This window comes from Biomphalaria glabrata, chromosome 14, assembly GCF_947242115.1.
Source record: "Biomphalaria glabrata chromosome 14, xgBioGlab47.1, whole genome shotgun sequence".
Classification (NCBI taxonomy): Eukaryota; Metazoa; Mollusca; class Gastropoda; family Planorbidae; genus Biomphalaria; species Biomphalaria glabrata.
In genome coordinates, this window is record NC_074724.1 from 25761454 (window position 1) to 25773554 (window position 12101).

The window sequence follows — 12101 nt, forward strand, 5'->3', positions numbered from 1 at the left end:
GTTTGGGTACTTCTGGTAATGGGTTGAGAAGCATTGGTCTAGACATAAGACAGCAAGATTGTTCTTCACCCGCGTTATTTCAAGTTTGCCTCTCAACACGCGAGCCCAAAGCTGAGGACATGACTATGTGAGGACAACAGGTTTCCTTCTACGCAGCAACCCACCCACTTCATTCTTTTTTTTTTTAAATATACATTTCCCTCCGTGTTCCTACCTGGCTTGCCCATTGTATGCAGCTCTTTATTACAGAACAAAAAAAAAAGATTGGGAAAGGCAGGGGGTGGGGGGGGAGGGGCTTTCAACGTGCCAATAATGACACACCGTCGCCCACTGTGCGAGACAGTACTGTGTGTGTGTTTCTCTTCTGTGGTCGTCGTTTGCTGTGTGTATTTATGTCTACGAGCGTGTCACGAGCAGACTTCAAAGGGTGCAAGTGAGTGATACGGCGCAACTGAGCGTACACGCGTGTTGGAAGCGTTCTTCGATAACACCTTTGTTTGTTTCATTCTTGGCTTAAGTGATTTTGCATAATTTATCTGCAAACTATTTTTTAAACAACAATGAATAGAAGACAACAACAAAAAAAAAAAAAAAAAAAAACGAGATTAAAATGTGGCTCACGCTAATTCAAAACAAGTTTTTCCGAGAGGTCCATGAGTGGTGATATGTAATAATTAACGAGAACCTCATGTGGCCACCACAAGAATCTATTCCTTTTGTTTCACCGCAAAATCAAACAGAAAATAACACTTGGTGGGACGTTGTAAAATATCAACATCTGAGAGAGGAGCGGGATACAAAATCAAGACCTTCGGCTTGAAAAGTCCAGCTCTTTGTCATTCGACCACCAATAATCTTAATCTTAATCCAATAATCTTAAGTAAATGTTGCACCGATGAACACATTGGAAATGCGAAGATAATAGTTTGTCGGACAGACAGACAACACAAAAACAAATAGCGGCACATTTACGGGAATGATATAGCAGGAAAGCCAATGACTTAGCAAAGTGCTACGTCTCTAGTTAGCATGCACGATTAAATGAAGGCACGGGCACGTGATCTCAAGTCTGCTATTTTAAATTCATTTCATGTAGCGCATCTCTCAGGCTTATAGCATGCTCAGTGCGCTATGGTCCAATCTCAAGACTATTTCAACGCCACTCGTTGATTAGGAAACATGAAAAGGATCAAGATGTCTGTGTGTAGTCGCTGACACAACTCTTTTATGTTGTGTCTGTTTTATTTCGGCCTATGTGAATGTTTCTGTTGTGTTGTCTTTATATGTGAAAAGAGTCCTCCCATAAGAATCAATAAAAGCAGTGTCTTAGACTCAGCCAAACATGAGATATAAATGTTTGAGACCTGTCGTTCTATTAACTTTGTACAAATAAATAATGCGAAGTCATGTTAAACTACCTACACAGAAGCACCCAAAGTAGGCAATACCAACCACATCGACTTTGGGCTAAGTACAAAATAGTTGTGCAAACAGATGTGACATTGGAAACCCATTGGGACACACACAATCTCGGGTCTAATCAAACAATAATTTTGAGCAAACTTGTAGCTGTATAAACAGTCGCCTTAAGAGGAAAGATGTGTGCCAAAAGGTCGTTGGCTTGTGTTTTCAGCTTAGGTCGAATTAATGAGTGCATGTGAGGAGCCCGCCATCGAAAAAAAACTGATTTTTGAAAATATATTTTAGCAAGAGAATTATGTATGTAATAAAGCAGTGTTTCCACAACTGTGTTCCTCGGAGCCCCTGATAGGTGTTCCATGAACTACTGTGATCATTAGCTAGTAAGCCACTAAGTGAATTAATCTCTAAAAAGAAAAAAAAAACAGTGTTTCGCTAAATACTCAGAATGCGAAGTGTTCCGTTAAGGAAAAAGTTTGGGAAACACTGCAATAAAGCTTAGTAAGATGTATATCTATATTAGATCTATATTCCCATGACCTATTTCATGTCAGCTCACTGAAAACGTTTTAGGACTGGAGTCACCTGGAGTTATATTGAAACAAGAAAAGCATTTAAAAAAATACATTTAAAAAAAAAGACAATATATCCATTATACAACCTAAAATATAATAAAATATTTAAAAATAAAATATTTAAAATAATAAATTCTAAAAAATTATATTAGGTTCAAACCGAGTAATTTAAGCTGAAGCGACTTTAAATTTTCTCAGTTATCGCATAATCGGTACACTATAGCTGAAACGTTAAGTTTGTATTACTATTATTGAATAATTACAATGATAAGCCTTTAAATCAAGACTTAACAGCCGATGCGCTAAATTTCCCTGAACATTAATTTATTGAAGTCTTGAATCAATAATGCCTTTCATTTGGAAACGCGATAGTCCTTTCACGAACACGATAGTCCTTTTAAAACCGAAGTTGGGTCTAAACCTAGATATAGTCTCTAGCCAAATTTACATTTATTTATTTTTTACTTAGAAAAAGTTATAACGGTCAAACTAGAGTTTTCCCCATGTGGCTGACGAGCTAGTAATTCTTTTCTCAGCGATATTCATCAGCTGTTAAATTTATAGGAAAATCATTAGAGCCGTTCTTTAGATTAGCTGTCCAGGTTCCTGGATCCAGGTTCCAAGAAGTTTTGACCTGAATAGAGGTATTGTAATAAAAAGGTTCGTGTCTGGGAAGGGGAGTCATATTTCCTGGGTTAGGGTTAGTCAACACTGAACCTGATCCACAACCATGAGATATATCAATTGTATGAAGACCCACCAACAGTGACCGAAATAAAAAATAAAAAAAGAACAGGCTACGTTGGGCAGGTCACCCTGAAAGAATGTCTGATAACAGAGGAGCGAAAATCGTATACAGGCAAAAACCAAAAGGCAGCAACTCAAAGGCAGACCCCGAATGCGATGGATTGATGATGTGGAAGCAAATCTGCAACAGCTTGGGGTTAGGGCGTGGAGACGAAAGGCCCAGGAGAGATCTGAATGGAAGGATGTGTTGAAGCAGGCCAGAGCCCCTCCATGGGATGGATGGAACCTGATCCGCATTAGATGTAAAAAAAATGTTTGTAATTTTTTTTTACATGTTTCGGATGTTTCTTCAGTGTTGTATATAATCTACTTCCTAGTCCAACCCTCCTGCAGGGACAACGGGGGATCGCAGCGGCAGGGTTTGAACCAGGGACAATCAAGACGACCGAACGACAGTCCAGCGCGTATACCGCACGACCAGGCAGCCAAGCAGATGCTACATCAATAGCGAAAGGGTTTATTATTTAGAGAAAGGGTTTATTATTTAGAGAAAGGGTTTATTATTTATGATGGATTGTATACAGCACATTAGGGCTATATCGTTCACGCTGTGCATATAATTTATATAGAAGTAGATAGATTGTTTGCTGAATTTGACATTGAATTGTGTACACAACCCATGTTAGACTAGAGCAAACTAGTTTGTTGGACTATGAGCTCAACACTGGATAAGTCCATGATACACACACACATAAGAGAACAAAAACTGTGCAGGGGAGATACTACCGCTATGACGTCTCTAGGACCACCACACACATACTGACATAAATCTGTCTTTTTTTTTAAAGAGAAGATCAAGAGTGTCTCCTCTGTCTCCCCGTGACCAGTCCATTTCTTTACTAATGGCCCGGTCAATGTGCGCGGTTACCGACACTGTTAGTAGAGAAGAGAGAAAGTGTGATAGACAGACAGATAGAGAGAGAGAGAGTGAGAGACAGACAGAGAGAGAGTGAGAGGCAGAGACACTGAGAGAGACAGCGGTGTGTGTGTGTTGATGTAAGAGACTGGTGAAACGCCACTGCCTATGGACACTATTCACAAGCGACTCTTCCGTTGGCTCTATTCAAAGCATCAGATACCGCTCAGAAGCGGAAGCTAACAACTAGTGACAAAGAACGCCCAAATAAAGGGCCGGGAATGGGGGGGGGGGGAACAGAAGTTGGGGGTAATGGACAGGAGCACCTTAAAAGAGGCTTAAGTTTTGACCTGATACCTGACAGCGAGGTGACGGTGGTCAGTGTCCTAAAGCTACAACCACGTGATAACACAAGGAGATAAAAAAAACTTTTCCCTAACAGAGATGCAGGAGATAATGGTCTCGATTATAATTGGGGGGGGGGGGGAGAGGTGAGACAGTGGTGGGTGTAACAAGGTGATCAAGCAGAAAATGTGACATTCTATATTTAACGTCACGTTTGAGCTGTGTTTAGCCCTCCCCCCTCTTAAAAAATACCGAGTTTGACACATTTATATTCCAATAAATAAACAACATGCAGTCTTCTTAGAGGTAGAATCATCGGTGCGTTCTTACGAACTATACATTCCAGCTTCCCAGATCAACACAACATGACAAAGTATTAAAATGTCTACAGAAATTAAAAAAAACAAAATACTACTAAAAAAAAAAAATTTTCATGCCACAGTTTCGCTCAAACCACACAAACGCCTCATCAGTTCATGATGACCTGACAATGGAAATTCCTAAATGCTTTTTTTTTTTAGCCGGGCGCTATTTAAAAACCTATATTGTCTCAAATCCCTAAATTCCTTTCGAAGACCGAAAGCGACAGATAATTGCATGGTGATGTCTGAACAATGAACCAACACTCTAATTTAACAATGACTTGCCGTGTCTTCTTCCGGTATCTGCTCTGAGAAGTATAGGGGGAGCAGTGAAGAAGAATTATGATGAAATCACAAACTCTTTCTGTCTTATTGCCGCTTTACATAATCCCCTTACCACTTTTTCGATACTTTTATTCTTATAATGATAGAGATCTAGATTTGTCTAAACGTCTTACAATAACAAACACTGAATGAAAACGTCGTACAACTACGCTCGACATTTCATGATAAAAAGCAGATTTTTTTGTAAAAAGGTAAATAATTAACTATCAAGTAGCTTGGTCACCCTAAGCCAGCTTGCACCATGACAGAACCGTGTGATTGTCAAAAGAGTTGAGCCGAAGGCTCTTCGAACTCTAGGCGTGTAAGCCTGCTTGAACAAACCGTTCTGTCTGAAAGAGGTCCAAGTCAATGCTTATGTAAAGCATTGCTATTTCCGATATATCCGGCACCCCGGGCGCATGGACTATTATACATGGCCGAAGGCCGAGCACACCCGGAACCCTCGCCGTTTTCCTATGTTTTACCAAGCTAACCGTGCAAGCCTAGCCACTGGTGTAACGGTCCCCTGAGGAACGGCTCCTGGATTTTCGACAGGGTTATGGATACTCTTTTAAAACTCCGTACAGTGCAATGAGAAAGTTCTCGCATTCCCTTAGACACTTCCACAGGAGTCTTGTGTTGCTAATTATTTCGCCTAATCACTTCCTCTAGCGATCGCTTCCACCCGAGAGCCACGTCGAGGCAGAGTAGCGTACCCAGGCAAGGCAGAACCTGCGACGCTACTGATCTATATCGGCTATTTGCCATTCCTTGGACACATGACCTGCACAGAGAGGGGGGAACTGCTGTATGGGCGACATCGTTCCGACCAATAAATAATGACCAGGCTTACATCTCGTTTAGTTCTACGAGATGGTCATTCTACGACTGAAGGAGGCCAACAGACATACAAACCAACATGTCAACTATGTTGTTTTTTTTTTATTAAATGACCAGAATGTATCTCTAATGTGCAGTAATCCCACACACAAAGTGCGTAATTTGGCCACACACACAAAATCTCTACGCCCCATTTGAGCCACTCAAGCAGCTCCCTCCTTTGGCTGCTATTTTGCCAAAGCACCAACGCTCAGACACGCACCGGGGCCCTTTAATTGCTTGTAGTGTCATTCAGAGCCACTAAACACACGACACGCTCGCCACGCTGCCAGAGTAATTACATTTTTATAGCTCTTTCTAATGAAACAAAAAAAATGCGGAGTGTGAAGAAATAGCTGAGGAGTGGGGGATGAATCAGAAAAAAAAAATCTTGAACATGGATTGGGGAGGGGGGAAGTTGGCAGGAAAGAATATACACTGTGACTATATAGATCGGTGGTATCCAATTGTCAATGTTGCTACTATGAATGTTAAAATGGCATAACAAAAAAAGGTACCAACTTGGACTTTCTTTGAGGACAGAATTCATTTTTTTTTTAGTGCTGAAAAACACTCAAATTACTAATTGTTATATCCAAGACATTTAGTATGATGAAAGATTGGTGTCAGAGGCATGTATGGCAAGACTGAAGCATCGTTTGTTTGATGTTAGTTAGGTATGAAAGGGTTATAAATCTTTAATACCTAAACAGCTAAGTCCAGTCTCGCCATACAAGTATGTAAAAAGTGGTTAGGTTTAAATATGATTTTATTTAGGCCCGATAATTAATACATGAGAAGAACAATCCAAATATTGATCGAATCTTCCATGAACCTATTCTCCCCCCCCCCTTTTAAACTTTTCGTTCCTCTTTTCTCTGCAGAAGTGACCTTAAGAATCCATGGGATCTTGGGCCGACCATCCGTGATAATCAGCACGGCATCTTAAATGGTCTAATACCGCCCAGGCTAGCTGCCCTGCCCCATCGTGGCGCCCGGGTGGAATCGGTCGTGAGAGGGGACGACTAGGCCAAAGGGTAGTGAAACAAGGCTCCCGCGGGAGTGCCTAAGAGGGTGCGAGAGCATCTTCATTGCACTGTGCGGGGATGTAAAAAAAAGAGCTCCCGCAGCGATCTGTCAACGTCCAGGCACCATCCCTCAAGAGGCCGTTACATAAATGGCGTGTCCCGCACAGTTAGCCTGGTATAGTATACGAATACGACGAGGGTTCCAGTGGTGTGGTCTTCGGCCGCGTCTCTAGTCCGCGTGTCCATTGGAAGTGAACGCAAAACAAGTTTAACCCAGAGTCTCACCCCCCCCCCGTAGGACAGGGTGGCGGGAAGGAGGAACTCGCCGCCCACTTAAGGCTGGTGAACGGGAGCTTTTGTTCGCTTTTGCTGGCCTTAGTGTTCCAAGTGCGACGCAAGACACTACTAGACAATTTTAGATGGTCTAATACCGTAAACTTGATATGCAGTTGGGTGGGATAATTTTAGCAAAACATCGCAAAGATATCGTGCTTGTTCGTTACCTTTCCCTTACGAGTTTGACATGATACAGAGAATGTATGTAGCTAGTAGATTATGTAACACTGACCTAGACACTATCAGCGGACGAGACCTAGACAAAAAAATGAAAAAAAAAATTAGTTTTTCTTACAAAACTTCTGCTTGGGTTTGAGCCATCATGGGTGTTAGTTTGTATAGAAAGCATCTAAAACTACTAGAATGCGTCCACATAAGGTAACTGATCTTCAGTAAGGGCATCAATATGCAAATATGAACATCACAATAGTCTTGTTGGCATAGAAGAGAAAACCTGCTCGCTACTGGTCTTCGAAAGAGACCTGGAAAACGCTAAGCAAAAGACCTACGTTTGAGACCTAGACAACGCTTACAAAAGACCTACGTTTAAGACCCGGAGAACGCTTAACAAAAGACCTACGTTTGAGGCCTGGAGAACTCTCCCAAAAGACCTACGTTTGAGGCCTGGAGAACGCTTACAAAAGACCTACGTTTGAGACCTGGAGAACTCTCCCAAAAGACCTACGTTTGAGACCTGGAGAACGCTTACAAAAGACCTGCGTTTGAGACCTGGAGAACGCTTACAAAAGACCTACGTTTAAGACCCGGAGAACGCTTAACAAAAGACCTACGTTTGAGACCTGGAGAACTCTCCCAAAAGACCTACGTTTGAGACCTGGAGAACGCTTACAAAAGACCTACGTTTGAGACCTGGAGAACGCTTACAAAGACCTACGTTTGAGACCTAACAAAAAAAAGTGCAGACGATAAAGAGGACGTAAATAAATCCCCAGCCGACTACGGCTTTGACTACGTTAAACTGTACAACATGTAGATCTACGTCACAGCTGGGTTGTCAGAACCACCAGAAATACGTTTCTTTGATCTTTGGACTCGAAGGCAATGCTTTATACTTTAGATCGCGTGATTAGTTGCGATTTGTGACACTAAGTCCACAAGTCAACATGAACCGCGGTTTGATCCCAGCACCACTAATTGGTGCTAGTTGTTGCTATCAAGACCAGAAATGAGAAATAAAAGAAGATTGTTTCACCACCACGCTCCCCGCCTCGACACACACAAATACTGGATACTGGCAACTTCTGCTCCATTTTCCTACTGGACTTTAGCGAAGGTCACCTAAGACACTACTGGAGGCCTAAGCGTTTAAGAGTCTCTGTTACCTATCGAAGTTTATCTCAGGTCACCCAATAGGTTGTTCCGCCTTGGAGAGATTTTCATCTTTGTATTTGTCCTAAGAGTTGAGTCTATGACTCTTGCAACTCTAGTTCTATGAAAGCTTGGCCTCCATTTGACTGTCTGAACAAACTTCTGCCTGGGAAAGATCCAAGCAGATGTAAATTATTACATCCCTATTACCGATGGCTCATATACCAATGCGCTAGAATTAGAAGCGAGGCCAACGGCCGAGCACACCAGAGAAACTCAACCATATTCCTTCCCTAAGAGATTAGAAAATTTGATTCTGCTGTTTAACATTTTTCAAAATTTATTTAGCGACGTTCAGTTTGGTGACCTTGACATTGTTTAGTTTATCGTGAAACATAGGGAAACATACCCCGTAGGGGAGGGGAAAGAATAGGTATAAATGATTCCCAGGCACATAGGCACTTAATAAAACTGTGTACACAAGAACAGACACATCCACACACATTCCCATTTGCTGCTTTCTCCTAAGTCTGAGACAAACAAAAACAAAATTCAAGGTATATGCGTTCGTGCATGTGACATTAAGTGTGGTCTGTCTGATAGACCCTGACGTGGCCTACACATTTTATTCAGCCTTTAAACGGTGGAAGGCAAAGTCGTTTTTGTTTTGTTACTAAGTCTGTGAGACTATCAGCACTACTCGTTGGGCAGAAAACGTTAACCAACTAAACAGCGGCTGGCTTTTGTTTTGCTTCTAAAAAAAAATATTAAAAGTCACATTAACTTTGTCACCCATTTTATTTTTTTGTTTATGTTGATAGTAGAATCTATACTAATTTAAAACAATGGGGGATAAGGATGGCTGTTAATAAGGAAGTAGAGGTCTTGACCTCATAAACACCCATGCTTGCCAAGCAGTAGGCTTGAACCTCATGCAGCCCATTAAGGGTGAAATGAAAATGAGAGTTTCCCCTGCAATGGGCACCCAATGGTATTGGTTCCCTATAAAGTCTATAGCTCAAAACAAAAAAATTTCAATTGAAATGTTACAATTTTCCTTTCCTATATTTAGATATGGTTATTATATATATATATATATATATATATATATATATATTATGTTATAGTTTGAGCTTGAAATATGCATAGTGTAAATTAAAAATGTAGAAAATATGTGAAATAGTACACAAAATGGCATCTTTTGGTATAACTTGGAACAATAATAATTTGACTGAATATTTCAGAACAGGAAATTGATATTGATATTGTATCCTTCATTCAGTGTTATACATTTTGTAAGAATCAGCAATGCTATTAATTGGTGGTAGGGACAATAAAAAAAAAAGTCGTCTGAGTGAAAATGTCATTAAATAGTAGGCTACTCATTCTACACTTAGACTAATTGCATTTTCAACAACCACAAGAGACTATGCATGCTAATCAGTTATATAACGCATACCTATAATAAAAAGTTTCCCCTTCCAGACCTTGCGATCTATGGGGCAGATGATGTTAAGGTCATCTGTTTCTTTGGCCAACGGTTAACAAGCAGGGTGTTATGTGGCCAGCACAACGACCAACCGCCTTTACTTTCCCCAACTTAAGTCAGGTACCCATTAGAGCTGGGTGGACTCAGGGTCACCCTAAAAATTTCAAAATTCAAAATCCCAGTCTTCACCGGGATTCGAACCCAGGACCTCAGGTTCGGAAGCCCAGCGCTTAAACATTCCACCACCGTGCCCCCAGACCTATAATAAGTATCATTAAATTCTTAGCTTGGCTTAATTTCTAGCATTCATATTAGGTCACTATATAAAATAGTGTTGATAGATTTGTTAGTAGATAACATAGGAAAAGAAGCCTTAATGCCTGCATTTTTTTTTATAACAGATAAGAAGCTTTATGATTTAGTTGTTTGCATTACAGTCAGATGGTCTTTTAGTCTCTCATCTAGGGATAATCTTACAGCAGGTAATTTTACATTGATTAATTCTCTCCATAATTATTTATCACATTCTAGTGGAATCAACGTTGGTATTGTCAGTTAGGAAAAAAAAGAGTTAATTGTCCCAAGCAACATCAGATTAAATTAAGTTGGTGAAGAGAGACCTTACAAATTAATTTTGAAACAGGATTATCATTTGAGGTGAGAAGAAAGGGAAGCAACAACCCCTTCACCCAACACTAGTAGAAGTTTGCTATTTCTTTTATAGACAGTTGTAGAACAAAATTAAAGGAAATATTTCTAAAAAGTAAAATTGTAACTTTCCTTTACTGCTTAACTTCAGTGCTATTTTATGCAGATAATTACTAAGATTACCTTTTTTTCTTCCCCAAATAAAATATTGATTTAAACTTATGAGAATGTTCATTTCTGTAATATAATTACTATAGAGGACTTTTCACTGAATAGAGAATCAATTAATGTCAAAGTTATTGACTAAAAATATAGTTAATGCTAGCCTATATATATATTATATTTGGATATATTAGGGCCTATATATGAAGAAAATAAAAAGACTTACACATTCAAAAATGTCTCTCAGGAAATGAATATTTAGTCTCAGTGCAGTTGTGACATTACTCCTCCTCAAAGTCTAAATTGCACCATGGAGGTCAAGAGTGCATTGTCCAATAATCCCAAACATGAAAATGAACTTGACGGAATCCATGAATACATGGCCATCAATTATACTTTCCTAAACAGAAAAAAATCGGTAAAGTATATAGATAATAGATCTATACCATCTTGATTGACAGTATGACCAAAGTGAGAAGAATCCATTGACTTTAATTTTATCCAGATGTGATGTGTGTAGAATGAGTTACTGCTAGTTTTTATCCCAAGCAATATTTAGCAAGAATCTCTGAAAGTTATGTATGTATATTACACATATATATATCTAATGAACAAAGATGTTACAGGCTAAGTTATAAATTTGATTCTAGATCTACTAGACTAATATTTAACTCTACTAATCTACTAGTAACTAGACTCTCATCTATCTAGATCTAGAATCTAGTATCACTGTTATTATTAAAATAAAGACTCTAGAATTTATAGTAAATAGAATCTAGTTATCTACATTATCATTCATTATGATTATCTAGATCTAGACTAGATTAATCTAGAAGTAGATTTATCATTTAGAAACCAGAATCTCTAGTGCTATAACTATAATCATTTGATTAATGTGTAAAATTTACTATAATCAATGTCACTGTGTAGTAATAATAATAAGTAGTAGACTCTAACTCTATAATAATCCACTGTGACTGTCAGTTTTATAACAAGACTGCTAACTAAAGTGTTCCTATGGCCTGACCTCAGCACACTTCGTACGTCGACTTCACGGTACCCTTAAGGGTTGACAATGACAGCTGAATGGTCCCACCAACGAAAGGTAACATATATCCAAGTCATACACCTTTACCTGGGGAAACAACAACTTATTGGATTCAAAGCTCGAGAGAGCGACATGAGAGAAAATAAGGTGAGGTGTGTGTGTGTGTGTGTGTGTGGTGGTGGTGGTGGTGGGAGGGGGGCATTTCTGCCAACTCTGAGCTGGAGACTTTCTGCTGAAAAGGAAAATCTACAAGGGAAATAGCTTTAGTATCAAAAGTAAATTTAATCGCTTTTACATCACCTAATAATATTTTATTCATGTTTAGTCTCGAATATTATTCAACTGTTTTCTATTGGTAATCTATAAAACATTATCAATAACTTTAAAATAAGTGGTGACCAGCATTACACATATTCACGAATTTCTCATTCAAAGCCATCTGTTTTAATTTTTACAATGTGTATGCCTACAAATTAAAGAGAGACTCCACCTCT

At 39.4% G+C, this 12101-nt stretch overlaps 1 protein-coding gene across 3 annotated transcripts in view; it reads right to left on the reverse strand.

The window, feature by feature from the left end:
- Nucleotides 1–11753, reverse strand: part of LOC129922759 (uncharacterized) — a 50679-nt gene extending 38926 nt beyond the window's left edge. The window contains exons 1-2 of one of the 3 annotated variants that reach the window (XM_056009715.1): nt 11587–11753; nt 10786–10959 (exon numbers count right to left, since the gene is read on the reverse strand). The gene's annotated coding sequence lies outside the window, so the exon portion shown is untranslated. Of the gene's footprint in view, nt 1–10785; nt 11128–11467 lie in introns of all 3 variants that reach the window. The other 2 variants (XM_056009712.1, XM_056009714.1) reach the window with 2 other exon arrangements.
- Nucleotides 11754–12101: the final 348 nt, after the last annotated feature.